Source organism: Hemiscyllium ocellatum, chromosome 17 (assembly GCF_020745735.1).
Source record: "Hemiscyllium ocellatum isolate sHemOce1 chromosome 17, sHemOce1.pat.X.cur, whole genome shotgun sequence".
Taxonomy (NCBI): domain Eukaryota; kingdom Metazoa; phylum Chordata; class Chondrichthyes; order Orectolobiformes; family Hemiscylliidae; genus Hemiscyllium; species Hemiscyllium ocellatum.
The window spans coordinates 48,151,159-48,178,670 of record NC_083417.1 but is presented as its reverse complement, the minus strand read 5'-3'; the positions used below and the strand labels follow the sequence as shown (position 1 = coordinate 48,178,670).

The window sequence follows — 27,512 nt, the reverse complement described above, 5'->3', positions numbered from 1 at the left end:
GTCCTTAATTAATTTGTTACCAAAGTAAGTGATCTTGGTCTGCCTAAATCGATGGAATTAAAAATCACACAACACCAGGTTGTAGTCCAACAGGTTTAATTGGAAGCACTAGCTTTTGGAGCACTGCTCCTTAATCAGGTGGTTGTGGAGTACAACAGCCTGATGAAGATACTCCATAACCACCTGATGAAGGAGCAGCACTCTGAAAGCTAGTACTTCCAATTAAACTTGTTGGACTATAACCTGGTGTTGTGTGATTTTTAACTTTGTACACCCCAGTCCAACACCAGCACCTTCCAATCATAAATCAATGGATTAAGACCAAGGTTGTTAATGGTTAAAATAAAACCATACCAGTTGAGTGATGACTCTGTGCTTTTCTAAGTGATAAACTCTGTACCTCAGAATGTTTTCCAGTGATTTTTTTTTCAAAATAGACTATAAGGTACAAGAGTAAATTTGCCAGGAACACACAACCTGATTGTAAAAGTTTTGAAAGGTATGAAAAAAGAAAAAGATTTGTGAAGATAAATGTAGGTTCTTACCATCAGAAATAGGTGAAGTTATAATGGGGTTAAGAGATGACTGATCAATTAAATACATACTTTGATTCTGTCTTCACAAAGCAAGAAAAGAAAGAGGTGAAAACAGTGGGAGGATTGTACAGAGTCAGCCTGGATTTATGAAAGGGAAATTATGCTTGGCAAATCTCATGGAATTTTTCAAGAATGTAACTAGTAGAGCTGATAAAGGGGAGCCAGTAGATGTGGTTTATTTGGACTTCAGAAGATTTTTGACAAGGCCCCACATAAGTGATGAGCTTGTAAAATGAAAGTGCAGAGGACTGAGGGTCGTGTACTGATACGAATTGGTAAACAAGAAACAAACAAGGTTAAACTGTTTTTTTTCTGAATGGCAGACAGTGAATAGTGGGGCACTGCAGGGATCTCAGTTATTCACAATTTATATTAATGATATAGATGAGGGAACCAAATGTAATATCTCCAGGTTTACAGAGCTTACAAAGATGGCTGGGAGGGTGAACTGTGAGGAGGAGGCAGAGAAGCTTCAGCTTTGGGAAAGTTGATTAAGTGGGGAATAGCATAACAGATAAGGTGTAGTGTGGATAAATGTGTGATTATCGACTTTGACAACAAAAACAGGAAGGCTATCATCTGAATAATGATAGATCGGAAAAGGAGGGGGTGCGACGAGACCTGAGCGTCCTTGTACACCAGTCACTGAAAGTAAGCACATAGAGGCAGCAGCCAGTTAAAAAAAGAAAAATGATATTTTGGCCTTCACAGAGAGAGGATTTGAATACAGGAGCAGGGATGTGTTGCTGCAATTGCATAGGGTCTTGGTAAGGCTACATTTGGATGATTGTGTGTAGTTTTGGTCCCTTAGCCAGAACATCCTTCCTCAGCTATGGAGGCCACAAAGGTCTATCTACCAGACTAATTCCTGGGATGGCAGGACTGACATACGAAGAGAGACAGGACTGGTTTGGACTAGAATGGGGATGGGTGGGGTGAACTTCATAGAAGTGTATACAATTCAAACAGGACCAACAGAGCGAGTGCAGGAAGAATGTTCCTAGTGACTAGGGAGTCCAGAACCAAGGGTTACAGTTTAAGTGTACAAGGTAGGCCATTGAAGACTGAGATGAGCAATTTCTTGCAAGTGGTGAGCCTATGGAATTCTCTGCCACAGAAATTGGGTGATATCAAAAAAACATTTTACAGTATGGAAACCAAACTGTTAGGATTCATTCCTCAAGGCTAGTTAGCAGTGATTAAACACTACACAATCTGAACAAATCATAGACAGTGATGAAGCACCATGCACTTCGTATATATATGGTGAACAACTATGAGGACTGGTTGAAGACTGATTGAATATGCACAAAATGATACTGAGATGCAGGACAAGGCTTTAAGCTTCAGAAGATATTGATCAAAGGTTGGTATAAAATAACAAAAATGCCAGAAAGTTCAGTGATTGATGGAATTCCACCATTATAGGGAGAACACAGGAAGCCAAATACAAACATTGATTAAATATGCATGATAAGAATCAGGTGGTAAGATCTCTGAATTGGCAAAATGAGATAATGACGTGGAAGGCCAGAACATGTAGTTTGAGGTCTGAAAGGGCATCTGGTAGTGAACATGGCTCTAGAAAACACCATAGATTTGAAAAGGGATTCTGATCCCAGAATAAGGTAGGAGGATGGGAGAGGTTGTAGTGTGACAGGAATCAGTGTTATGGAACAGCTTGGAACCATGAGAAACAGAGGTCCTTATGGTTGAGAGATTTGAGTGGCTGCAAATTTGAAGGTGAGTTAATCAGAGATGCCAAACAATGAGAGCTGAACAGCTGAAAAGAATTTTGTATATACACTGAGGTACCAAAACAACAGTCAGCTAGCCTTCTCATACAGATGAAAATGCAAAGTAGAAGTGCTGACAAATGGGTCATTTAAGGTTAAATTCTGGATTAGTGGTGCTGGAAGAGCACAGCAGTTCAGGCAGCATCCAAGGAGCAGATGCTGCCTGAACTGCTGTGCTCTTCCAGCACCACTAATCCAGAATCTGGTTTCCAGCATCTGCAGTCATTGTTTTTACCTCATTTAAGATTAAAGTCAGGCTAGGAATTGCAAAGAGAAACTTGCAAGCTGTTAGAGTAGATTTACAGACTGCAAGAAAAGTGTTCTTGAAGATTTTCTTGGCTACTTCAGCAAAATACTTCTAGGAATGTAAGTCAATCAATATAAAATCTGTGTGAGGGTTATTCCCAATTATAAGGTAAAGGCATGCAAAATTTAAAGGGAATGGACAATTAAAGGCATAAAAAATTGGCAAGATTTAGAAATTATTAAAAGGCAGCTTATTCCATTAGTGGACTTTGTCAAGACTAAAGAGAAAAGGAAGTAAGAAGTTATTGTCAAATAAATAAAGAGGAAATTTGAGGTGCAGGCTCCAAGTATTGGTGCAGTCCATTATCTATCATCCTGTCTTGTGTTGGCTGATGGACTGCATGAGGTGCCACAAGAAGAGCTGTTTGTACTGGGACATAGTTCTATGTGTGCAATCGATTGTGCAACTTGGAGGAAGTTCAAAGAGGTTTCAGTGGTGGAGAACTGTTGGTCTAAGAATGTCATTAAATATGTGCTGTATTAGAGCAAAGGAAGAATTTTGTTTTATCTGATTAAATGGGAAAGACAATATGACAAAATATGCATGTGCTCGTGTGTATACTTCAAACATTCTAATTGGTGCCTTTGATCCCTAATGTTGTAATAATAAACGTGAATAAATAAATGCCTTTTGGATTATACTAATGGTGGTGTCTTTATTCTGCTATGAACTAATGGGCAAGTGCTTAACAGATGCTTAAGCACAAACCTACTGTGCCTTGTTCATTTTGTATATGCTTAGACTGCGCCATGCTTAAAACTATGGAGACCGATAAAGCTGACAATTCCCTTGAGCTAACAGGATGATAATCTAACAAAAATGCTTGCTTTGTGTTTGGTCTTCAGAATGCATTGGATGAGTCAAGAATTTGTAAGCACTGATGGGTAACCTGCCATTTTATGGCAGTGTCAAATTCAACAGGCCAGCTGCAGAGCCCAGACCTGCAGCAATCAGTTAAGGCAGGAGGGCTGAAATCAGAGCTTTGGGCTTGGAGAGCATTACTAAAGGAATGAAGCATTATCAATAAGAAAAAGAGAAATCAATGAAGTCATCCTGAAGCCAAACAACTGTCAATAAAAGACTTAAGACTTGCTTCCAATGATACCTATAAGTGATGCTGGTTTCATTTGTTTCCCACAATGTTATGCATGGACTTACTACTGGACTCATGTTCTGCTAAAAGCCAAAGAAATGGCATGAGAGTTCAATATCACTGGACCCAATAAAAAAAACAAAGCTCTCACCTGTTTTGATATAAGCACTGCCATAGCACCCTATTCACCACAACTCAATACCTGTGCCTTTTTCATATGTCACATGACCTGCACAAACTGCATGGGCATGTGCCAATCATGTATTTATGTACTGACACTTTTTCGCCAATTTTTCACTCAGTGGTGAATTGTGTCCGCTGGTTAGGGAGTCTAGAACGGGACAATGAGCTGAAAACAATTGAGGACAGAGATAATTCATAGTTTTTTTTCTGGAATGATCTACTTCAGAGAGCTGTTGAAACTTAGTCATTGAATATGTTTAAAGTAGAGACTATTGTTTTCTAAATAACAATGACATGAAGAGATATGGAGATATTGTGAATAATTTAACATGATCGTATTGAATGGCAGAAGAGGCATGATAGGCTGAATGGCCTACTCCTGTTCCTATGCAAATGTTACTGTTGTTATAAGTCATCCTTGAGTGAGGCTTCCTAATTTATTGTGGTTCTGGGTGAGATATATCAAGATGGCGAGGGAGTAGGATTCCTGAGCCAGAACTCATCGGCCCAGGCGCCTTTCCTTTCTCTTTTCTCACTTTTTTTTCCTTTTTTTAAAATTTACTAGTTTGTTTCTGTTCACCATAATTTCTGGTGGAAGTTCAGGCATGGAGGCAGCAGCGATGGCAAGCAGCTGAGGGCCCAGAGCAGGTCTTTGGCAGGAGGTGGCTGGTGTGATGCCACTACAGCTTCTTTGAGATCCGAAGTGAGGAAGCGACTTGGAGATTCAGTGTTGTATCAGATTGGGATTCTGGTGATCTGTAGCAAGGAGCCTGGATGGTGGTCAGTGGCGAAGTGCCAGCTGGGTTGGGCTGGACTGTAGTGGTCAGCAGCAAGAAGGCATCACAAAGTACTACATGCCCAATGCAGGGGACACCAGTCTATGCAGGGGAGAGATTGAGCTCAGCATAGAAGAGAGCGAGGCCTTATAGGGAAGCCCAACATGGAACGTCTGCAGTAACATGGCTAAAGCATAACTGGAACTCTTTATTTTTCTACTTGATACTAAGAAGGACTGTAATGCTTAAGTTTTAACTTTTTTTTCTCACTTTGTACCTAAGATTTTGTACCTAGGTACCTTATACCTAAGATAGCATGAGGATGGTGAATTTGTACACTCTTGGCTGTACTCCTGTACTCTTGGACTTGAGTCCACATGGCAATAAAATTAATTCTATCCTAATTTAAATTGTCAAAGCCCTTGGGTGAAGGCTGAACTGGCTCCCCTTCTTTATTCACCCACTCCCTCAATTATTTATAACAAAGTCAGAAGTCACACAACACCAAGTTATAGTTCAACAGAATTCACAAGCTTTCAGAGTGCTGCTTCTTCCATAGGTGAAGTCACTTCTGACCCGGGCACCTCTATATCATGTTTACAAGGTAAATTTGAAAAAGGTCCCTTCATTTGTGGATGCCTTTCTCCCAGAACAAATTAATTTATGTTTTTAAAAGAGCCAATTTAATTAGATTTTATTGAGTTTATGCTATAAGGAGTGGTATCTAGTCCCTAAATATCTCCATCGCTACAGGAGGTCACAGTCCAGTCTGTTTTGACCTTCCTTTCTGCCTTTCGAAGGGCTTCTATTCCCTTGGCACTTTTTAGGTGTAACATTCAAAGATATCTCTCCATCCAATTGCTTTACAAACAGAAATTTACTTTCATAAAATGGCTGTACATACGTTGCAATTTAAAGTTCAATATGACCATGTGTACTTTGCACTTATGGTACATCATCATAACACTACAGCCCTAATGTTTGTTTTGATTGCCTTGATTTTCAGCTTGAACAGGGTATGAGTTTAGCATTGCAAAATAATACTTACCACTGACTTATTACCCCAGGTTCTTTATTTAGGTGGCCAGTGCCTATTTTTTGAGGTGCACTTAGTACCACAAAGTGAGCACGAATGTAGAAATTAGGGAAAGGGATAAGGAAATTAAGCGTCAGCTTGGCAAAGGTCAAGATGATTTTTTTTTCCCCAGTAGCAGTCTGGAGAAGTAGTACATGCAACTATCAACAGGCAGTCACCTTGACAGGCACAGAAAATGTCTCTTGCTCTACTTTGAGTTGTGGCTAGAGCAATTGGTAACTTTCAGTCATGGTAACCCCTGAAGTATAGATATTTGAATCACTGGGCCTTGTTGAAGTTGAGGAAAAGAAGACCCTTAACAGTAAAGAATCATTCTCCCACTCTGTCCTCTTTTGATAACACATCATACATTCATAGCATTGTACACAGCATAGAAACAGATTCTTTAGTCCAATTCATCCATGCTGACCAGATATCCTAACTTAAATTAGGAGAAAGTGAGGACTGCAGATGCTGGAGACCAGAGTTGAAAAATGTGGTGCTGGAAAAACACAGCAGGCCAGGCAGCATTTGAGGAGCAGGAGAATCAGCATTTCGGGCATAAGCCCTTCTTCAGGAATGAGGCTAGTGTGCCAAGCGGGCTGAGATAAAAGGTAGGGGGGAGAGAATTTTGGGGATGGGTGCTGGGAATACGATAGGTGGAAGGAGGTGTGGGTGAAGGTGATAGGCCGAAGAGGGGGTAAGGGCGGAGAGGTTGGGAAGAAGATTGCAGGTCAAGAGGGCAGTGCTGAATCTGGGGGTTGGGACTGAGATAAGGTGGGGGGAGGGGAAATGAGGAAGCTGAGGAAATCTACATTCATCCCATGTGGTTGGAGGGTTCCTAGGCGGAAGATGAGACGCTCTTCCTCCAGGTGTCGTGTGGTCAGGGTCGGGCAATGGAGGAGGCCAAGGACCTGCATGTCCTTGGCAGAGTGGGAGGGGGAGTTAACATGTTCAGCCACGGGGTGGTTGGATTGGTTGGTGAGGGTGTCCCAGAGGTGTTCTCTGAAATGTTCCGCAAATAGGCGACCTGTCTCCCCAATGTAGAGGAGACCACATCGGGTGCAGCGGATGCAGTAAATGATGTGTGTGGAGGTGCAGGTGAATTTGCGACAGATATGGATGAATCCATTGGGGCCTTGGAGGGAGGTGAGGAGTGAGGTGTGGGCACAAGTTTTGCACTTCTTGCGGTTGCCGGGGAAGGTGCCTGGAGTGGAGGTTGGGTTGGTGAGGTTGTGGACCTGACGAGGGAATCGCAGAGGGAGTGGTCTCTCCGGAATGCTGATAGGGGTGGGGAGGGAAATATATCCCTGGTGGTAGGGTCTGTTTGGAGGTGGCGGAAATGACGGGGGATGATACGATGTATGTGGAGGTTGGTGGGGTGGAAGGTGAGGACCAGTGGGGTTCTGTCCTGGTGACGATTGGCGGGGCGGGATTCAAGGGCAGAGGTGTGGGAAGTGGAGGAGATGTGATGGAGAGCATCGTCGACCAGGTCGGAGGGGAAATTGTGGTCTTTGAAGAAGGAGGCCATTTGGGTATTTCAGTAGTGGAATTGGTCCTCCTGGGAGCAGATGCGGCAGAGGCGAAGGAATTAGAAATATGGGTGGCATTTTTACAGGAGGCAGGGTGGGAGGAGGTGTAATCTAGGTAGCTGTGGGATTCGGTGGATTTGTAGTAAATGTCTGTGTTGAGTCGGTCGCCCGAGATAGAAATGGAGAGGTCTAGGAAGGGGAGGGATGAGTCTTGAGATGGTCCAGGTAAATTTGAGGTCGGGGTGGGAGGTGTTAGTAAAGTGGATGAACTGTTCAACCTCCTCAGTGGGAGCACGAGGTAGTGCCAATACAATCATCGATGTAGCGGAGGAAAAAGTGGGGGATGGTGCCTGTGTAGCTGCGGAAGATGGACTGTTCCATATATCCGACGAAGAGGCAGGCATAGCTGGGGCCCATGCGGGTACCCATGGCTACTCCTTTGGTTTGGAGGAAGTGGGAGGATTGGAAGGTGAAGTTGGTAAGAGTGAGGACCAGTTCAGTCAGTCGAAGGAGGGTGTCAGTGGAAGGGTACTGGTTGGGTCGACGGGAGAGAAAGAAGGGGAGGGCTTGGAGGCCTTCATGATGGGGGATGGAAGTGTATAGGGACTAGATGTATAGGCATTGGGGGCCGGAGAAGCAAAAATCATGGAGAAGGTGGAGGGCGTGGGTGGTGTCCCGGACATCAGTGGGGTGTTCTTGGATTAAGGGGGACAGGACAGTGTCAAGGTATGCAGAGATGAGTTCAGTGGAGCAGGAACAGGCTGAGACAATGGGTCGGCTGGGGCAGTCGGGTTTGTGGATTTTGGGCAGGAGGTAGAAACGGGCGGTGCGGGGTTGTGGGACTGAGGTTGGAGACGGTGGATGGGAGATCTCCTGAGGTGATGAGGTTATGGATGGTCTGGGAATGATGGTTTGGTGGTGGGAGGTGGGGTCATGGTCAAGGGGGCAGTAGGAGGAGGTGTCCGCGAGTTGGCATCGAGCTTCAGCGGTGTAAAGTTCGGTGTGCCAAGCTACCACTTAAATTAGCCACATTTTCCAGCATTTGTCCTACAGCCCTTTAAGCCCTTCCTATTCATATACCATCCAGATGCCTCTTAAATGTCGTATTTGTACCAGTCTCCACCACTTCCTCTAGCAGCTCATTTCATACACGCACTGTTCACCTCTTACTTTTAAACCTATGCCTTCTAGTTTTGGATTCCCCTGGTCAGTTAAAAAGACGTTGGCTATTCATCTTATCCATGCCCTTTATGATTTTATAAACCTCTATAAGGTCAGGCCTCAGCCTCCAACACTCCAGGGAAAATAGCACCAACTTTTTCAGCCTCTCCCTCCAACCCTGGCAACATTCTTGTAAATTTTTTCTGCACCCTTTCAAGTTTAACAACGTCTTTCCTTTAGAGGGGATACCAGAATCGAATGTAGTATTCCAGAAGTGGCCTAACCAATGTCCTGTATGTCCTACAATGCAAGATTTTTCTTCATTTTCCAGGTACGTTCAGTTCCCAGATGAAGCCATACTCGGTCACCCCATGTCTGGAAACAATTTGTTGCAGCATAAGCTTTGAAATTTAAAACTAGTACCTCAGTACCAACCCATCCCTATCTGTAGACTATTGAAACTTTGGCCAAATATAGGAAAGTTCCACAAATCTGTACAGCAGCCAGCGGAAGTAATCCAACAACTAATCTGTAATGAGTTCATGCTTCCTTGTTATACATGATAGAAACTGGGGAAAAGAATCTCATGATTTTATTCTTTTGCCCACTTACTTTAAACCCTTCATAGTTACGGATAGGAAACGATATCAGACAAAAATAAAATGCACAATAAATATTTTGAACAAATTAGTTCACTTGCTTCAGCTTCTCCTTTCTGGAATATTTGCATTTGAATTAATTATAATTAATATTTGAATTATCATTTATTAACATTCTAGCTGAGCTATTCAGTTGATGTAACAATGTGCCTCACACAGGCACAATTTGATGCTAGAAGCTCTGCATGAGACATACAGATAAGTGAACAAATATATAACATTGAAATTAATTCTGTTTATTATGAATTTTTTTCCCAAGTAATTGATGTTATGGCAGACAGTAATTTGAGATATTCTTCTTGTACCTTGTTGAAATGCTTATTGTGACATCTTAACGCCTACAGTATTTTAACAATTTATAACAAGTATCACAAATCATAGCAATTACGCAAAACCTTCAAAACGCTTGTAACTAAATTCCACAGATAAAGTCAACTACATTGTATGGAACTTTAGTTAGATAATACACCACAATATTATACTTCTCTCCTGAATATAGTTTGGAACTAGGAATACTCACCTGTCTATAAGGAAGGCTTTCCTAACTCCAGCTGTCATAAGGATGGTTAGTTTTCACAGAGGTCAATTCTAGGTTTATGTATTCAAGCTGCTGACCTATGCACTTTGCCCCTTGACCCCTGCCAATCACAGATGCAAAACTAAGGGGCAAAGTGTGTAGATCGGCAGTGTAGCCACATCAACTGTACCATATTGAAGTTGACCTCCGCAACTAATTCTGCGCCACTGGGAAATCTTCTAATTGAACGAACAGGGATGGATCTTTAAGATAAAATGTCATTTAATCATAATATTTTTTAAAATGTCTGTTCCGATTTTAATGTTTATTCATGGTTTGGGTGCCTCTTTAAGCATACATTATTTCTCTGTTAGTAAAGCAGTTTAAAAATAGTGAGACCTTTGTGAGAATTGCAATAGAGTGACTCAGCTATATCAACAGCTTACATTTGTGTAGCACCTTTAATGGTGTAAGATTGAAACACATCCCAAGAGGAAAACATTATGACCAGTATGAAAACATAGTGTTAAAATTCCAGTGGAGGCAATCTAATAGCATCGGTGCTCTTGCCCTTGTAAATGTTTATTTTCCTGCCATACGCATAAGCTTCTGTTAATCCCCACGGGGAAGAGTGAGAAGACTATTTGCTTTCCTGAGAGCCCAGGATTTCTCTTGGGAGAATCCTAGCCAGATGTTCCACTCAAAGGACTCATGCAGAATCAGAAGGTGAGCAGTTTCATTCCATTAGCATGGTCCAACAGCATAATATTAGTTTCTGGGATATCTGGCCCTTCTGAAAGATGTAATGAACTGTTCCTATTCTAGGAAATGCTCACTGAAAGCTAGAATACCCCTTTCTCACTTGCTTTAGTACTCAAAAGAAGCAGTGGGATAACTAGTTATGGAACTTCTTCACACGTTGTCACCTCGGTTTGGTCTGGGCCCAGAAATGGTAGATTACACAGCAAATATGTTTTTCACATAATCAATTTCATCATTTGCAGTTAAACAGATTACATATGTTTCCTTTGTGTTGTTAGGCCTTTGTGCTTGAGCATATTCTTGGTTAGTGAGTTATAGTAAGGACCTATAAAGTTACGCAGTGTGACAGTGGGGTGTGATGCAGGAATATCTTAGAGTCATTTAATTTTCATTGTGTATGTTACACATTCCTAGAAACTGCACAGGTAATCTTCCATCCTGCACCTGCGAGGATCAGTGTTGCAATCTCTGTGAAGACCAATAATGTTTAAAGTGAAATTCAAACTTCCAGTTAATAACTGAAAAAATGATTTTGAGAGTTTGTTTTAGAACTTCAACTTGTAGTAAATTAGTTAAAAAGGTACCAATAACTAAACTCTCTTTCCACTTTGTCAGCAACCTCTGCTTTAAAGTACAGAATGGAATGTTCCTGTTTATACTTACCACACATTGCAATTTCCACAAAATTACAGTCCTTATAACAAACAGAACACAATTGCTCTCAGCTTCCAATGGATTCACATTTCCCCATTTTGCCGAGAAGTAGCTTTGAGTCCTGAAATTAGGTCCCACCCACCGTTTTTGAATGACTCCAGAATCATTCCAAAAAAATTCAAGCCTCAGAGTTTACCTATTGTAAGTGCAGAGACTGTTGCATAGTCACCACTGTCAACTGTGAACACCTTACTCCATTGCACAGTGACACCACCTAGAACTCCTTTAAGTGCCCCAGACCTGTTGTCAAGCAAAATTGTGAACACATGAATCACTTTATTTTAAACTACTCAAAGACATGCTGTTGAATTATACCGAAAACTGGCTAATTGTCATTTTTGACAAATTTCATGGAGGGTTTCACTCTCTGAGGCCTAATGTGGTTTCTCATGCTCTGATCCCAAGCTCACCTCATTGATTATGTCCATGTCCCTATAAAGTCCACTCACTGTAGGCAGAGGTTACTCAACACTGCTGGGATATTCCAGGATTCCTGTTGCCAGCATCAACTTTAAAAAGCTATTGGGCACTGGGTCAGATACAGGGAGTCAGGAGCTGCCCTGTACATTTAACTAGCCCCAGACATGGCAGGTACAGAGTGCAACATCTTCCACTGCATCACCCCATTCACGAGGATATGCAGGTTCCTGTCTACAGAGCCTGGTGCCAATTCTCTGTACCTGCCATGTCTGGGGCTAGTTAAATGTACGGAGCAGCTCCTGACCCCCTGTATCTGACCCAGTGCCCAATAGCTTTTTAAAGTTGATGCTGGCAACAGGAATCCTGGAATATCCCAGCAGTGTTGAGTAACCTCTGCCTACAGTGAGTGGACTTTATAGGGACATGGACATAATCAATGAGGTGAGCTTGGGATCAGAGCATGAGAAAACTCATTAGGCCTCATAGAATGAAACCCTCCATGAAATTTGTCAAAAATGACAATTAGCCAGTTTTCAGTATAATTCAACAGCATGTCTTTGAGTAGGTTAAAATAAAGTGATTCATGTGTTCATAAGTCTGCTTGACAACAGGTCTGGGGCATATAGGTGCTGTCACTGTTCAATGGAATAAGGTGTTCACTGTTGACAGTGGTGACTATGGCAACAGTCTCTGCATTTATAATAGGTAAACTCTGAGGCTTGAATTTTCTTGGAATGATTCTAGAGTCATTCAAAAATGGTGGGTGGGACGTTATCTGACCCACCGCAGATGACAAACAGTTCATGGCCTCTAAGCCACCTATTGACTAGGGAAACCTCACCACCTCTCCTCCATCTGCACAGGCATGACCAGCTGTACCATGCTTTTTGGTCTCACTGAATTCCTCCCTTTGTATCTCTGCAGGAGAAAACAGCCTATAATAGGATTGAGAGACCCAAGATGGGTGGCAGGGTGTGCAACTTTCTGTTCCCCACCCCCTACAAAGAGAGGATCTGGCAATGACACACTCAGACTGGCACTGTTCCTGTGGGGATGCCAAAACCTCCAGGTCCTGGCAACCAAGTAAGAAGCATTGTACATTGCTGTGCTGCTCTCCCATTACCACCTCTGAGAATGTACCCTTAGCATACCCGAACATCGAACTCTGTTTTGTTTCCTGCAGAAAGCAATGGAATCAGGCATCCAGTTCTCCACTGCAGAGGAAGTCAGCACAGATCCCTCAGAAAGTATTCCAGTAAGGTTGCCTCCTGTGCTCTTCTCCAGCTCAGATACTGGTGCCATGCTAGTTATTTTATGTTAATTGGGTTCAGGAGGACCGGCTTGTCAGAAATGTTGGATCAGCCATGATTCTATTGAATGGCAGAGCAGGCTTGAGGGGCTGAATGATCTCCTGTTCCTATTTTTTATGGTCTTGTGGCTCACAGAATGAAACACTAACCCCACCCACTCGAGATGGGATTGTAGCCATTTTCAGCTCTATTGCACACTTGTGATTTACAGCACAATGAAAGGAAACAGAGGTGAGGATCTCAGAGTCATTCTCTTTGCCTTAGTGAATTTTCAAATGTACACATTCCCTTCTTGGTAATCAACTCTTTGAACTTCTCATGTTCCCTCCCAAACTGTCTAAATCATCACTTCTCTACTTTGGTCTCATCCCCAAAATATTGAGTCCACACATGAGATACAGTAGTCCACTGTGCCCCTCTCCGTGCTTCCCCCCAAAGCTAGCATGTTATTGATTGTCAGTAATTCCCCTTTTCTCATTGCCCTTTTCGTTTCAATGTCATATTGCCTCCCCTCCTTATATATATTGAGTTGCCCACTTCATAACTGTTATTCCCTCAGCATCCCAGCATGCTCCCTCACATTACTACAATTGAGTTCCTCCAATCCTGTCCCACATCAGTATCCCCTGATAACATCCTCTTGACTTTCAGTGGATGGATCCCCAGGACTGACCATAGCCCAACTCTTTGACCCTCTCAGATGGACAGCCTCAAAGAATGAGTGTACAGATCCCAGACCAATCTCAGTGTAGCTCTCCGACTGAAAGTGGCCAATTTCCCGGACTTCAGAAGAACAACCCTCCCCCCCAACTCCAGCATTGTCCCCATCACTGCACCCCCTTCCCCTCTAGATGTGACTGCCCAAACTGCAAACTGACTGTGCCCAACTCCTGGACTGATATTGGAGGCTGCCAATGACTTAATCTGCTTAGAATCTCTGACAACAGCCTGCCTTGATGTGACTGGGCCCCTTAGACCCTATGCCCAGTTGATGACCATGCTGTGTGTGTTTGCTACATATGGTGCAGATGTGATATTGATGTAGTACTATGCCACATGGCAATAGGGCTACCCTTTTGACTGATCACCGCAGACAGCCATGACCAGCTGCCTGGCTTTGTGTCTGCACTAAGAGGCAAGTCAAGACAGAAGAACCTTGAGCCCTTAAGCTTTAGCTGAGGGGGCAAAGCAAAAAAAAAGCAAGGCAAGGCATGGAGGCTCTGAGCATCAAGCCAGCACAAATTGAGTGTGTGCTGATAACAAGCCAGAATCCCTGGCTTCCTGTCCAATCCATGTGTTTTGTGCCTGTCCCAATGCAGAAAGTGCTTTAGCACCAGCATTCCAATGAAAGTTGCTGATGTGCTCCAAACTGCAACATTAAAGCACAGAACTGTATTAGGTGTAGACTGGAGATGTCTTGTGATGGTGGAGTGGGACTGGCATATGTCGAATGCCAAAGTCCGTAGATACAAGGGCATAAGTGTGCTCACTGTCCCTAGGGTATTCCCAGAGATGTTGGTGTCTGGTGACCAAGATGGAGGTCCAGACGAGCAAGCAGCAAGCTGAATTTGCAGATACCCACTCTGACTTTCATGTTGGGAATTCTTGACATTTAGTTTCTATCTATTGTGTGAAAATGGGAAGCTTCACATTTGTGTGATGAGGTTAATACATTCTAATGCATGCAAACAAGCCATCATTGCTTACTAATAAGAATCTTGTCTCACCATTCAACACTTGAGGCTTTTTATCCTTGACATCGAGAAGTACCAGCTTTCTCATGCAATTTTCCCAACTTTCTGACCATGACCGGCATTGTTCACAATTTGAGAAAATTCTGCCCACAGTTTTAAAACATATCGATCTTATAACCATCATAATTGTAAAGTATCTCTCTATGGAACAGAGACAGATGTTTTATCGCAATAGATTATATGGACAGCATCTTATGGGTTTTCATAAGCTGATAGTTTTCATTGGACTAGCCATCCTGCAAACTAGTGGGCGGCACGGTGGCACAGTGGTTAGCACTGCTGTCTCACAGCGCCTGAGACCTGGGTTCAATTCTCGACTCAGGCGACTGACTGTGTGGAGTTTGCACGTTCTCCCCATGTGCGGGTCAGGTGAATTGGCCATGCTAAATTGCCCGTAGTGTTAGGTAAGGGGTAAATGTAGGGGTCTGGGTGGGTTGTGCTTCGGCGGGTCGGTGTAGACTTGTTGGGCCGAAGGGCCTGTTTCCACACTGTAAGTAATCTAGCTAGAATAACAATGAAATAGCTAGAATGGCCACAGGGATCATTTGAAGTGACCCTGGGCTACCCAAGGAAAGCTTCAAATGTTAAACTAAATCAACTCCCTCCCACGTTGACATGAGAGGAGGACCACCTTTGTCCTGTCTCCCTTTAACAACATAGAGCAGCCAATTATATCTCCTTCAATATTGCTCTTCAGCTTGCACCTTACCAGACACACAAAAATTGAAAAACATGTTTAAACACCAAGAAGTTTGAGATCAGGAAAGAGTAGGATGGCTTATGTTTACTTTAGAACTTGCGTTAAAGGAGAATGTGCTTTTGTCAGTTCTATTATTCATGGGAATCAGAGATTTGCAAGAAAGAGCATGTTGATGACTGACTTAATCTGGGGATTATTATTGCCATGGTCATGTAATGACAAAGAGGTATGATGTTTATGGAAGGCTACAGATTCAGGATGAGTATTAAAAGATCAGTACTTTATTTGAAAATGGGAGAATGAGTTAACGTAACGATGACTAAGACAGACTGTATTAAATATGAGCATATGGACAAGATACCCTTTTGACCCTGCTCTAGCATTTAATATGATTGTGGATGACTTGATTGTAATGACAAATCCACATTCCAGTCTATCCCTTTATAATTTTTCACCTATTTGTTTACAAAGAATCTATCCACCTCCACGTAAAAAAATTATCAATGACTGTGTTTCACCATCAATTCACCAAGGGACTTTCAAGACTCACAACCCTCTGTAAGAAAAATGATTTAGTCACATTTTGGATTTAAATGGATGATCACTTAGTTTATAACTGTGATTCCTAGTTCTCGATTCCCACGTAACAGAAAAGATCCTCTACACAGCTTCCCTGTCAATACCCCTTTGGATCTTATATGTTTTAATCAAGTCACCTATTATTCTTCTGAACTCCAGCAGATTTAAGCCCAGACTTGTCCAATCTTTCCTCATTCCATGCCCATTCCAGTTAATCTGGTAAACCTTCTATGGACTGTTTCCAATATATTATTCCAACATTTCCTTCTTCAAATAACATGGCCAATACTGTACACAGCTCTCTAGAAGTGGCCTCACAAGTGCCCTGTATAACTAAAGGATAACCTCTCTACTTTTTTCTTCAACTTTCCTCACAGTAAATGATAATATTTCATTAGATTTCCTGATTACTTGTTATATATGCAAGTTAGTCTGTTGTGATGCATGCATTAGGATGCCTAGATCTCTCTGCATCAGCATTCCCTCTCATTTTGTTATGGCTCCATGAGCCTGTGAGGGCCTGAACTGGAATGCTTGGGGCATTGGAGTAGACAGTCATGTGGTTTGGGGGAAAGCTGCTCTGTATCTCAGAGCACTGGAATCTCCATTTAGATAACATGTTTCTTTTTATTAATCTTTCCAAAATGGACTACTTCACATTTTCCAACATTATACTTCATTTGCCACATCTTTACCCCCTCACTTCGTCTACCAATATCTTTTTGTAGCCTCCTGACGTTTCTTACCACAGGTTATTTTCCTCCCTGCCTTTAGATCATCAGCGAATTTTGCAACCATACCTTCTGTCCCTTCATTCAAGTCAGTCATGTAAATTGGAGACAATTGAGGTCCATCACCAATCTCTGTGGCACAATATTTGTGCATCTTGCCATGCAGAAAAAGACGTATTTATACCTACACTCTGCTTCATAGTTAACCAGCCAATCTTCTTTCTATGTTAAATGACACTCTCTATACCATGAGCTTTTGTTTTCTTTAATATCCTTTGATGTGGCACTTTATCAAATACCGTCTTGGAAATCTAAGTACATCTACAGTTGTCCTTTATCTACAACATGTTACTTCCTCATGGTTAAGCATGATTTCACATTCACAAAGCTATATTGATGCTGCCTTAAACATGTCCGAGTACCTTGCTATAACTTCTTTAATAATGATATGCTACATTTTCCCAATTACAAATGATAAGCTAACTGACCTATATTTCTGTTTTCAGTTTCTCTCCTTTTTTTTTGAATCAAGAAGCTGTATTTGCTATTCCCCAAACCTAGAGTGTTTCAGAAATTGGGGCGGCACGGTGGCTCTGTGGTTAGCACTGCTGCCTCACTGCGCCAGAGACCTGGGTTCAATTCCCGCCTGCGGAAACTGTCTGTGTGGAGTTTGCACATTCTCCCTGTGTTTTCTCCGGATGCTCTGGTTTCCTCCCATGATCCAAAGATGTGCAGGTTAGGTGAATTGGCCATGCTAAATTGCCTGTAGTGTTAGGTGCATTAGACAGGGGTGAATGTAGGAGGGTGGGTTGCGCTTCGGCGAGTCGGTGTGGACTTGTTCGGCTGAAGGGCCTGTTTCCACACTGTAGGTAATCTAATCTAAATTAAAGCCAATGTACCAACTTGCTAGCTACTTATTTTAAGACCCTTGGACGAAGCCCATCAGGCCCAGGCACTTGTCAGCCTGCAGCTCCAATAATTTACTCACTAGAACGTCTCTGGTGGTTATGATTTTCCTGAGTTCCACTTCCTTTCTATTTTGTGATGTATTGTTGTTTCTGGAATGTTATTTTATATCTATGCAAAATGTCTGCTCAATTCATCCACACTTAATGTTCCATTATTAAATCTCCAGACTCAGTTTCAATGTGAACAACAGTTATTTTGTTAACTCTACTCCTTAAATACTAATAGAAATTCTTACTATTAGATTTGTATATTCCTGGCAAGCTTTCTGTCGTATTTCCCTCCTTATTAATCTTTTGGTCATAGAGTCATAGAGATGTACAGCAGGGAAACAAATCCTTCGATCCAACTTATCCATGCTAACCAGATATCCCAACTCAATCTAGTCCCATTTGCCAGCACCAGGCCCATGTCCCTCTGAACCCTTCCTATTCATATACCCAGCCAGATGCCTTTTAAATGCTGCAATTGTACCAGCCTCCATCACTTCCTCTGGCAGCTCATTCCATACACACCATCCTCTGCATGAAAAAGTTGCCCCTTAGATCCCTTTTATATCTTTCCCTTCTCACCCTGAAGCTATGCCCTCTAGTTCTGGACTTCCTCACCCAGGGAAAAGACTTTGTCTGTTTATCCTATCCATGCCCCTCATGATTTTATAGACCTCTACAAGGTCACCCCTCAGCCTCCAATGCTCCAGGGAAAACAGCCCCAGCCTGTTCAGCCTCTCCCTATAGCTCAAATCCGCCAACCCGGGCAACATCCTTGTAAATCTTTTCTGAACCTTTTCAAGTTTCACAACGTCCTTCTGATAGGAGGGAGACCAGAATTGCACACAATATTCCAACAGTGGCCTAACTAATGTCCTGTACAGCTGCAACATGACCTCCCAACTCCTGTACTCAATATTCTGACCAATAAAAAAGAAGCATACCAAACGCCTTCTTCACTATCCTATCTCCTTACTTTTTTTTCTTAAATTCTGTCCAGTGTTTGACCCTGCCACTTGTCTTTGCACAATGTTATGGGTTTTTTTTAAGTTTGCTGGAATCTTTAGCCTTCACACAACTGACCAGATCCTGACCTCTATCTGACTGACAATTTGCGATTTCCTGACTGCTGCAACTGGCCCTGCAAGGCTGACCATTGCCCACTGTCCTAGACTGTAGTCAGACAGATCCCTGATGGTGTGCATTACAAGATGATTACTGACCTTGGCCAAGCCCATGGATTGTACAGACCGTGCTTTTATCTGTTGATAACTGACTGACAGCACCCCCCCTTTAAATGGACTCAGGATCAGCTCCCACCCACTTTACAACATGACCATTTGGTTACTGTGCAGGTAGGTGGAACACGCCATAGATGTTAGATTAACACCTCACAGTGCCATATAGCAAGATGTCCCCATCACCCAAGGCAGATACCTACTGTCAAGCATGACAAGGTAAATATGTCTGGAAATCCTTCAATAGTCAAGGAGGGTGAAAATCATTAAGAAGCAGCATCGGAGAGCATTATTGGCCATGGGAAGGGGTTTATTGGCAGTGACTACAACCATGACCTTCATATGGGGAGCATTAAGGTGTAAAGTCAGAGCTCAGAAAGCAGGGATATTGGATGTGAAGTTCAATGTGTTGTGTCAACAAGTTGGGGACGAAATGGGTTGTCTGGGTAGTGCAACGTGGTAGGGACAAGGAGGCTCTGTGTATTAGTGGAGTTGGTGGTGCCTGGCTAACAGGCAGAACCCAGTGCTGACAGTGTCCAGCATGAGTTGTGTTTCCTGTTATCATTTGCTGTTTTCTGGATGCAGAATGCAACTGGAAAGTGGCTAGGGCAGTACTCAGGCTGGATGGAGTTCGTGACAATTTGATGGGTGAAAGTACAAGATCCATGTCTGTTGGATGTTAGGGCATTGGAGGTGCAATCCATGAAGCATCCATTTGCAAACTCCAGCCACATTTCGTTTGCAAACATTTCTTCACACATGCGCCATACAGAGTGAATATGCTGCCGTGTCAAATGTTGGTCAAAGATGGATTACTCCATGCCATTAGTTAAACTAACATTGTTGTCTTAGTGATGCACAAGTTAGTGACATTAACTTAAAAAGAGCTATGGGAGATGGTGATCAATTCCCATATTGTATGCCATGCGAGTATAACAAAGAATTCAATTGCCTTCAGTGAAAAGTTGAATGACTGATGTCAGAAGAGATTCAGAATGCAGCAGGCAGTCCCTGTCATCCGTCCTGACACCAAGTTGGTTCACCCACTGTGACCAGGAGCAAGCAAAAGGGCTGCTGAAGATACAGTTTCACAGCTTCGAGTGGCGGAGGGCTGACCTCCAGGAGCATTTGGATGGAGTGTGCTGCACCAGCTTAGCTTGCTCTGGTCTGTACAATTGGAGCAGACAACAAAGTAATGTGATATATTAGATTACTTACAGTGTGGAAACAGGCCCTTCGGCCCAACAAGTCCACACCAACCCTCCGAAGATCAGCCCACCCAGACCCATTCCTCTACATTTACCCCTTCACCTACACTACAGGCAATTTAGCACGGCCAATTCACCTAACCTGCATATCTTTGGACTGTGGGAGGAAACCGGAGCACCCGGAGGAAACCCACGCAGACACGGGGAGAATGTCCAAACACCACACAGACAGTTGCCTGAGGGGGAATTGAACCCGGGTCTCTGGCCCTATGAGGCAGCAGTGCTAACCACTGTGCTGCCCAGATTCTGAGAAGCTTAGGGAAAGAGAGCAATTGTCAAAGAAGAAGGATGAGGGTGTTGAACTGCAGAAAGGTTTCCTTGTGTATGTCAGAACTCAGCTGCATTGGGTGATACAAGGAAGACTGGGCCTGATGACACCTAGTTCCAGTAAATGTTAGCTGGTACAAAAGACCATCATGAACTGTCATGGTTATCGTGCCAGCATTTGGTCTGCATTATGGACATGAACTGCAGCCTTTGTTAATTTCCATTGTGTTCCTTTTTTTCTGGCTATCAATAAAGATTCATGTTTGATATTGTACAAATATTTAGATGTTTGTGATGTTCCTCTACTGGACAGTGACAAGATGTAAGTTTCCAGTGGCCACTGGGGAAAATGTAGCACCAACGTAGAGAGGTTTGCTGAGCTGGGATGTAGAGCTGAAAATGTGTTGCTGGTTAAAGCGCAGCAGGTCAGGCAGCATCCAAGGAACAGGAAATTCGACATTTCGGGCCAGAGCCCTTCATCAGGAATGATTCCTGATGAAGGGCTCTGGCCCGAAATGTCGAATTTCCTGTTCCTTGGATGCTGCCTGACCTGCTGTGCTTTAACCAGCAACACATTTTCAGCTCTGATCTCTAGCATCTGCAGACCTCACTTTTTACTCGTGAGTTGGGATGTAGCTCAGTACAGGTAAAGTGTGCAGCCTGATAGTTAAACAGTGACTAATATGAGTGACTGCGGTTGTATGTGTAAGGAACATATATGTGTCAGGCCATATATGTGTCATCAGCAATGTGATTGCTGTACCATTACATTGCTGTTGAATGGCAGCAGTGGCTTGCCAATGTTTGTCTGGTTGCACAGCAGCCTTTCAAATATGGCATGGATGCAAAGGATGCCAGCTTTTCTGACAGATATCTGCTGAGTGGCAAGGTGTTTTGGGAATGGCATGTAGTATGATGGAACTAGGACCTGTCATGAGGGACTCACAGGCAGGATGGGATAGTTAATGAGGCTGTTAATAAGGTTTTTGGTAAGATACTCTGAGAAATCTTGCTGGGGCATCTTTGGAGAAAATTTCTCTCAAAAAAAAACTCAACACAACTCACATTTAGCTAAAGAAACATAAGATTCAGCTCAAAGTCAGTAACTTCGGAGGGACTGGGGAATCTGGCTACCTCCTGCTAGGCTAATTATTGCAGCTATTCAGAAAAAGAGCAAACATTTAGCTGAGTTGTCAATCGGGATGATCTATCGCCTGATTGGCTGCTTTGAATACTGGTGATCAAGATTGATGAGTTACTTAGCTAATGAGCCTATGTCTTCTAGAAGCACATGCATTGGTGATTTAAACCATTTGTACCCACCTCTCCCAGACTGTGCCCTCAAGGTCTAAGTGTCACCTTAAACTGGTTACAAGAGAATTGAATGTCTACTTAAAGGACAGTGTAAATTATATCTGAAGTGTGTTCAGTTGTGCTTGAAAGAAAATGTTCTGTTTTATGATTTAAAGTACAATTGGCCAACAAGTAAAATGTTTAGTCAAAGATCTTTACTCTGTTGTTATAGCAAAAGTCTCAAGGTGTGAAATCTTGTCATCCTTTCAGTTATTAACTGATTTCTTTTTAAATGTTATTGACATGTTACAGCAATTGTGAAAATCTATGTGTACTTCTGCAAATGTCTAAAAACTGGGTCTTCATTTACTCCCAGTTCTGACTTGCTCTGCCATTCTTTTTGTTATTTCTTTTCAGTCTTAAGAGCAAGAGAGTTATAATAGATAAGAGATGGTATAATCAAAGTCCGAATTTGTAAAGAGGCTTTTTGAGGAAGATGAGGGAATAAGACAGAAAACTTTGGGAATAAAATTGCCATTTAGGTGATTGTTGACTGACAGCTATGCATCCTCAGGCAGAGTGGTGTAAAGAAAGGTAAAAGAGCATTAGGTTGGAGATAGTTGGACTAGTGGGAACGTAGATATAAACAAAGAACTGTGGATGTTAGAAATCTGAAACAAATAAAACCGTAAAGTGCTGGAGAATCTCAAGCTCAGCCAGCAACTGTACAGAGAAAAGCAGAGTCAACATTTTGAGTCCGGTGACCCTTTGTCAGCATTCTATTTCCAGCTTCCAGCTTCCGTGAGCAAACCTACATGCAGCCTTGTTTTTCTGTCTATGGATGCAACCAAGCCTTCTGAGTTTCTGCAAAGCTCTCTGGTTTTGTTTAAGAAGGGGTAATGGCATAAACAAAGTAGTCAAGGCCGTGGAAGGCTTTGTAAATGAGGCTAGAAATTTGAAAATATTTTGGAACAGGAGTGCCAGTAGTTAAACCATTATGATGGAATGATGTACTAAAATGAAGGTTGCACAGTATTTGATGAATTAAAATTTCTGTTGAGTTGAACTTGGTAGATTTGTGTGAAAAATGTTGGCAGTCAGACTGCGCAAATAAAGGCCTAACAGTGTGGTCAGGGCAAGTTAAGATCCTAGGCAGATAATACTGAAATGTGAATTTTGTGATCTTAATAATAGTTAGGATATGGGACCTGTGGTCATTCATTTGATTCAATTTCAATGATAGATTTTTGTTGCCAGAAACCAAAAACAATTTGGGTCTCAAGAGCAGCAGTAGATATGCTTATCATCTTCACCAATATTTTTTCACTTGCAACAAAGTAACAATATTTCATTTTCCTCTCAGGTAAAAGTAATATCATTGTGTTTTTATTGGTCGTAGAGTCATACAGCATGGAAACAGACCCTTTGGTTCAGCCCTTCAGCCTATTTTCATAACTCCAACCCTCCATTCCTGGCACATCCTGGTAAATATTTTCTGAACCCTCTCCAATTTATTAATACCTTTCCCATAGTAGGGTGACCAAAGCTGCAAATACTACTCCAGAGGAGGCCTCACCAACACCCTGTACAACCTCAACATGACAATCTGAGGCGAAATGTTCCAGAATTCTAAGGCATGCAACCCCATTGTACCACACAGAAGCCCTGAAACCTTCTTGAGTATGAAAACAATAACTGTGAACACAGACAACAAAGACCATGTTAGTTAACGAAAGTCATGCAGGCGTATTCATACCAGCAATTAACCCCCTCCTCTGTCTGCTCAGAGTCATGGACCAATAGACATTTTTTTGACAGTGAAATCCTGTGAAAATAGGAAAAATTCATTGTTTCACTATGCAAAGATTTCACCAGCTCTGATGTGTTTTTAGTCTAATGGGCTTTAGACTCGATGAGTATTATTTGCACATACAGAAATAATATTATATAATTTGTCTTGGGAAAATGCTTAAAAGCTTTGTGCCATTTTTCTTAATTTTGCTCATGTATTATCCAAGCCTTTTAACATTAAACGACCATGCTTTAAAGTGTATCCAGCTTCATGTCACCAAATTTCTAGGGAGGACACTGATACAGTACTTATCCAACTCCAAAATCTATACAAACAAAATTAAACTCACCAGTTTTAGTCGTGCTCAGTTAGTTTTATGCATCATCATTTAATCTGTAGAAGGAATTTATAAGAGACAGCAAAAACAATTTAGCCTCCAATTGGCACAATGCAGAATTGATTGATGTGAGTATTTATTTTCTAGAAGGGCATTAGCTTACTAGCGTGCAAATATTGAAACGCAGCAACTGAAACAGTTTCAAAAATATTTGCTTTTTCTGTCAAAGAGTATTTTAACATCTAGCTATACTATAGAAGAAAATTACCTGCATCAATGTGCCACAACACTATTTGTTATACTAGAAGGAAAAATGTCCCAGATTAATTTATGGTGAATTTTAAAAAAATAGACTTTGTTACTGGTTACATGTTCTTTTCAAAGACAATTAAATTGACTTTAAACATCTGAAGTCATTAGACAAAAAGAAAATTAAAATAAAATGAACTAAAATGACTAATTTTAAATGCTCTCTTAGTTTTTTTTATCCCTAATAAATTAGATTCTTACCTTCACAGTCATGTTCAATTAATCCAGTTTAGAATTTGCATCCAGTACAGGTTTATTGATAGTTGTACACAATCTGTAGAGGAAATACTTAACAGGGCAGTTCCGCATTAGTAAAGTGTTGACTGCTGTGGACTAGGTTGAACAGTGTGCTGTCATGTGTTTCAGTAAATTGATAAGAGTTCCAAAAAGGTTTTATGTAAGTGACACATTTTCCTTAGCATAAAATTTGTCCCTTAGTATTTTGTTCTTTGTGGTTTTGCATATGGGTCTCTTCTATGTAAAAGGGTTGTCCTCGTCACCTGCCATTTTCACAGCCTGTTTGACACCCTAGGGCTTCCCAGCAGTGCTCTCCAGCAGGAGCTGTCTCCGAGCTTTTAGCACCACCAAATAATTGAGGTTGTCACATCTCTTGTTCATTGTTTTTCTAGCCTGAAAAAATGCAAATATTTCATTGTAGTCATTAATTTTCCCATCCTTTTCTTAGAGCATTTTGTTGGTTTGATCAGATGAAAAGGCTGAAGGCATTATTGCAAACATGCTGGCATCCAGGTCTGCCTGTAGTGGAGAGAATCTCATCAGATAAAGTCTCAGGGAGGTCATCAATCATTGGTGCTGACAACCATTTTGCCTTCGTTTGTTACAGATGTGAACATGCTTAATTATTTGTAGTGTAATTAGTTCATGAAATGTCAGGAAATGTCAAACTGTGTTCACAGTGCAGATTTCTTCAGCAAAGTGGAATGAGAGCAAGTGTCAATGGGAGACATGCAGGACTGATGAGCAAAACCATGTCTGCAGGCAAATGAGGAGATGGCTTAGGGTGATGAGAGAAGGTCAAAAACTACTTATCTTTAGCCTTCTGGGGTGACATTTTTAGTATATGTAATAAGTATGGGAAAAAAATAAAAATGAACAGTGTTGAGAGATTAAAGAATTTCAGAAGTAAATACTTGTTTCAGTTTCAAGCATTTCTGAATCAATTTAATCAATTTTGTGGCATCACTTTTCATTATTGTTCCATATATAGTAGAAGATGCCTCATTGAGTTCAGCTGCAATTCCAACATGTCTGCTTATAATTACTTTAACAATAATATTGAAAAATAATAGTAAGCTAAGGTACTGATGCCTGATATTGAATTACACCATATCAGGAACTTTACAAAAAAAATCCACCTCAACATTTGAGGTGAAAGCCTTTGTTCTCTGATGACCATAAAAAGTCTTCAGTATTTTAGCATACTCAACCCAGTTCCCAGAGAGTAGAAAACCAAACTGCCCATAATTCAACACCAATTAGGCAGTCTTACTGGGAGAGATGATAAGGATAGTATGGGAAATGAACTATCATGCTAGTACAGGAGGGGATCTTCTCACACTTTTGGTTGGTCAACAATGTGAGAGACCTACACCCAGTAACTCATCACATGCTGCCCTGAACCAAGGGTGTTTATTTCTGTTGCGAAAAGAAAATGTTCCATTCCCTGTTGCTTGAAAATCACAAGTTTTACAAAAAATAATTTTTTGCTAATTTTAGTCTTTTTTTAAAAAACCTAAAACTGAAACAATGCAAAGTAAGATTGGCTCTCAGAAATAAAATCTACAAGCTGATCTTGAAAATTCATATGCATATTAGGAAATCATAATGGATACATACTAATTAATCCCTTGTTGCTAAAACCCCAATTAGTACTATTTTGTTGTCACTAGGTTATCAAGTTAATGTGCAATAATAAAATAATTGTGACCATTTTCTGTGAAATGTCATTTCTTTGTGGAGTTATTAGAAAGAATGAGGCCACAACCATTAGAATACTGTTTATGTTGCCCAACGAAGACCTTTTGTCTAAGATATAATGACAATAAAATGAGCTTTATGCTACAGAAAGTATTTAGTTGGATTATGTGTGAATTTCTTAGACAGCACTTCACTGGGCAGCCAAGCATGGCAAGGAAGACAATCGCCAGAGCTGGCATTGATGTCAATGTTAAATCTGTAAAGTGACTGAGATGTTAAGTGATGTTTGATTGGTCTCTTGAAATCCTAAGCATATTTTCTTCCCCCTCCCCCATTCATGCCTTTGTTCTTTCACCCCCTGCTGGCATACTTTAAAAAAGGCACCTTTCTTCTATTAAACAGACAGGGGCTCTTTATAGTGGTCTTGCTAGACTGTCATTCAGACCTGTCAAATCTGCCATCTTAGCATGCTATTAAACCTGAGTACGGCACTACTGTCAGTTCATTTTAGGAAATTTATTAAAAGTACTTTGAAGACTCTAATATGGCTCGAATATGCATCGGCGAATGCGGTGTAGATGCAGTGAATACATTTTTAAAGAATTAAAATCTAACTGGTTTTGTGTACACAACCACACTGAATAGGTTCATTTTAAGTATAACTGATTTCTGACCAGTTTTAAGTTTTTGTGGTGGGAAATTCATTGACTAATATGTTAATGTGCCATACCATTGATCCAAGAGAAAGTAGAAAAGCTTTTTTTTTGTTTTTTTCAATCATTATAAATTTGGAATTCTAAAGCAATTTTAAGAAAAATTGTTAACATCAGTCAGTCTTAATATCAGATTATACTCCTTCTGACTGAAGAAAAATGACATTTTGTAGAAAATGAATTCTGACACTGGATGGTATAGAGATAGCTATATTTTCAAGTTGCAAAACTAACTGACATTATGGATGGCCATATTGTAGAATTGCCTGACTTGAATTTCTTTAACTCAATGGAACTGAAAATCGGACAGTTTCTATAATGGACTGCCAATCTCAATGCCACATTTATGCCCATATAGCATTGAAAATCTATCCCAAGAGCTCTGAATTAGACCAATTCCTGTCCTTCAAACTTTCAATTATCAGAACTTAAGGTGCAGAAATCCCTAATAATGAAAAATGCCAGTTTTCACATTTATCCCCATTTCCACATATGTTTTTGGTTTAGAGATGGCTTACCTTAGATTCTACCTCATAGTTAAATATTGTGCTAAACTTTAATTCTTACACAAAAAGGGTTTGTTGAATATTTGGCTATATATATGCATTCTTAAATGTAGTATGCAATTTTACTTTAAGTGAATATTTTTAATCTTTGATAAGTATCTTTTTGTAAACCAAAAAACTGTTGATATACATATGTTTACAAAATGTAAAAGATCAATTGTTTGATTAAA

The 27,512-nt window shown here is 41.2% G+C and overlaps 1 long non-coding RNA gene across 1 annotated transcript in view; it reads right to left on the bottom strand.

Moving 5' to 3' along the window:
- The window catches only part of LOC132823731 (uncharacterized), an 83,243-nt gene extending 59,775 nt beyond the window's left edge, over window positions 1-23,468 (bottom strand). The window contains exon 1 of the long non-coding RNA XR_009645579.1: window positions 23,444-23,468. This is a non-coding gene — a long non-coding RNA (uncharacterized LOC132823731). The remainder of the gene's footprint in view (window positions 1-23,443) is intronic.
- Window positions 23,469-27,512: the final 4,044 nt, after the last annotated feature.